Source organism: Centroberyx gerrardi, chromosome 6, assembly GCF_048128805.1.
Source record: "Centroberyx gerrardi isolate f3 chromosome 6, fCenGer3.hap1.cur.20231027, whole genome shotgun sequence".
Lineage (NCBI taxonomy): Eukaryota > Metazoa > Chordata > Actinopteri > Beryciformes > Berycidae > Centroberyx > Centroberyx gerrardi.
The window spans coordinates 19,039,649-19,043,679 of NC_136002.1; positions in this window are offsets into that span (position 1 = coordinate 19,039,649).

Below are 4,031 nucleotides of genomic sequence, written 5' to 3' on the forward strand. Positions count from 1 at the left end.
CAGCCCTTGAAGGCAGCATTTGTCTCCTTGGTTTCGGGTGGTCACGTGCTTGCCCCAGCCCAAAGAATTTGCTAGAATAAATAGTAGAACGAATATTTCTGTAAAGTTTATTTATTTCTGTAAAGTTCATTTCGCATCTGGCGCGTTCAAATGGCTAATGTTGACATGCAGCATATCTCTTCATTACTAAACATGGCTGTAGATTCGGATTCCCGTTCTCTTCATGCCTTCATCCATACATGGAGTCCTGTGGGTTGACCTGTATAGAACAAAGATAGGCCTAAATCCCCTCAAAATCTCAGTGAACTTGACGTCTTATGAGGGCTACTTTCAACACGGACAGTCTTGATGAGAGAGTATCCTAGGCCAGTGAACAGCCGCTTCCCGTTCCTTTCTCTCAGCAATAGATCAACACTGCCTCCCTATGGCTAAATTTAGACCCTGGCACCTACACAAAAGTGTTGTAGCCTATTCTAATGAAATATAATAGATTTGTCTGTTTTATTACCAACACTGATTTTTTTCTGATGTCAGATCATAGCATCAGATCAGATCATGTGTGAGTGTGTGTGTGTGTGTGTGTGTGCGTGTGTGTGTGTGCGCGTGTGTGCGCATGTGTGTGTGTGGTGATAGAACCAGTGGGAGCTTTAACTTCCTGGTGTGTAGCAGTAGAGTCTGGAATGTTAATGAGAGCCAGACCAGTCAATGTTGATGTGTGCAAGTAATAATTATCATACAACTTCTGTGAGACTGGTTTCACTGTGATTTATTGTCAGGGTGGCATGTGGCGAGGCAGGGATGAGTATCACACATCTCTTTGACAATGGTTAAGTTTGTCACATTATACGAAGAGAGTAACCAAAGTAGTGCTCTGGACAGTGTTTTTTGTTCTTACAATCCATTTTGTTACTTTTTATTAGGGAAATATTATTAGCAGAATGCCTGGCTATAAAGGCTTGTCTGTTAGCACATGCAATTGGATCTGTATCATAAAACTGATTAATTAAACACTCTCAGAAAAGTGTACAAATGCTTGTTGCTGGGCCTGTAGATAATTAGGGTACAAATATTGTACCTTCAGGACTGGGTTCATATTTGTACCCTTGTCCCCCGTACCTCTAAAGAAACAGCCATGTACCCCAAGTGACAAATATGTACGTATTTAGAAAAGGTACAGATGTGTCGCCCCACCCCAGTGACCAGGACTGGGGTCTGATAAACAACACAAAACAGTTAACAGTAGGAAATACCCAAAATAATAAACATAAACAATTTTGTAGATATCAATTGACCTCTCATGCATGCAAATAACCACATTTTTTTGTGTTTTTGCTTTTTCACTTTTGTTTTGTATTAACATGTTTATTTTCTCTTCCTTCAGATGCTGTGAAGAGGTGGAGCTCCAGTGCCACAGAGCATGACATAGATGCAGCCATTGGGGAACACCTCAAACATGCTCCAGGAAGAGCTGGGGGTGGTGGGCATAAAAGGAGTTTGTGAAAACAGTGTGAACTGTATACTGAGCATTAGATAAAACATGTTCACCATTGACCAGAATTTATTTTATTTTATTTATATTTTGGTACTGTGTTCATAGTTGTTGCTGTTGTTGGCAAGTTTGTATTAAAAATAAAATATTGTCCAAAAGTCAGGATTAATGTTTTTGTTTTTTATTATAAGAAAAAAGTCATGATTCCAGTAGTCCCAGGTCCAGAGCATACATTGTTAAGACGTTATATAGATGTCCAGTTCTGACTATAGGACATTAATTGGATAATTTTGGGACTGATTTTAAAGTGGATCTTGGCGTCGGGGTGGGACGTCTTAACAATGTAATTAAGGTTTATGCATTAATGGCGATGACAGAGTTGTTGCATGATTGCAGTCCCTGGCCAAAAGTGGTTCTGTATGAGTATATCAGGATTATCATGTAAATTACACGTTGTTAAAACATATAACAGACGTCCGGGTCAGACGGGACGTTGGTTAGACCATTTCAGAACATGTAGCATAAATTGTTAATCTGGACATATAGGATGTATAAAGCTGCTGAATGCACACCTTAGCAGAGTAGCTGAATAGGCCCGTTCGTGGTAACGACATATTCCGACGTTGCTGTGACGCAACTTTAATTTTGGAACTATTTTTGAACCATAACGGGACGTCTTGATTGGACGTTCAAACAACGGTCATTCAACGTCTAAATGTTTGCTGGGAAGTAGACTAGAACCAGTTACAACTGGATGAAAAGCAGAAGTAAAAAGCAGAAGTAGCTAACTGTCTACATAGTGCGATAGTATAATTCCCACTACACTCACTTGCGCTTTATTTTATTGTTTGCGCATTGTTTATCTGTATTTTATTATTTCATCCTTTATTTTTATGTATTTTTAACTGTATTTTATTTTATATTTTATTAATTTTAATGTGAAGTGCATTGCATTGCAAGTTGCTCGCACAAAATGTGCTATATACTTAAAGCTTGATTGATCAATCAGTCTCAGAGCCATTAGCATACAAAAGATGTATGATAATGCATTTCTCTCAAGCCCACACATTGTCATACTCTTTTTCTCTCACACACCCAAACACACATACACAGAGAGAAAGATAGAGATTTTGAATCTTTTCACCGTCTACACAGCACACGGAATTAACTTTTTCTTTGTATGACAGGAAATCATAAACATGAGGTATTTAAGTGGGATACTGTCTACATATTACAAGTGGGATGTTGTCCACATACTACACAATTCAACAACCTACCCAACAAGGCAGAGGACATTTCCCCAATTAAAGTTGTGTCCAACAGTTGGTTTCTGGTGTCGAATGAAGACACCCATTGAGCTGTGAGTTACTTCTAGTGTGATAAATACACGCTCACACAAAACTGTTGTGAGGAAATCCCAATGTGCAACACAACTCTGTGCTGACTGGAATGTCCTAAAATGGATTTGGAGAGCTGACCTTTCCCCTCAAAGGTCGCTGTGCTTTCACGGTTAGAGCCCAGTCAACAACATTCGCAGACAAGGAGGCTTTATGTTGGAAGGAAAGGAGAAGGAAATGGGCCCCATGGTGAAAACAAAACAAAGGAAATTATGATTATGGCATTCCAGATGCATGACACTGTGCATCTTGACTGGCCTTGCATTTCAATCTTACAGTATTGCCGTAGTCAAAATCAATTACATTATCAATTTGAATGATTGTGCACAGTCCTCATTTAAACACAACTGTAGTGTCGTCTCACACATTCCATGTTGACAGGCTTTCAAAGTCTTTAAATAGCAGGCTGGAAGTTTTCCAAGACTGAGATCTCCAAGGTCAAGAGAGAGACCACATCGAGACACTAGACAGGCTTCAAGGAAGGGAAGGACATTACAGTGATAAGAAGCATGATGAGTGTCAGAACACAAAGAGAGAAGAGAAGAGAAGAGAAGAGAAGAGAAGAGAAGAGAAGAGAAGAGAAGAGAAGAGATTTGTTATTCATAAAAGCCTTCAAAACATAGCTAGCCATTTGCACACAGTGTTCAGCTGCTGTTGATGCCTGGTGCATCAGAATAATTACCACAGCAGGACCACTGTACCGTACATGTCAACAATTGAAATCAGATGGTAAAGAGACAATAAAGGCTGCCAGTATATAATCATGATTGAAATAGAATGGAATGTATGGGGCTATTTCTGTGTTTGCATCAGAAAGACGGACTTTTGAAAGGCCAGAATCCAACCACTCTGAATGCCATGGTGTCGCGCCTCATGGGAAGACAGATACTGACGGCACAATGCTGTCATTGATTAAATGCTCTTTATCTGTCTCCGCACAATAAGCCCACTCACGGCTCAGATCTTCCCCCTGTGGCTATCTACAGAAGATAAACACCACTCCAACACTGCACTACAAAGCTACAAATTAATTTCTGTTTTATATTAATGTTTCCTGTTTTGACAGTTATTATTGAAGATACCTGCATGTGTGACAGCTTGACTGAAACATACAATGTCTGTTCAACGATCTTTATTATGAGACA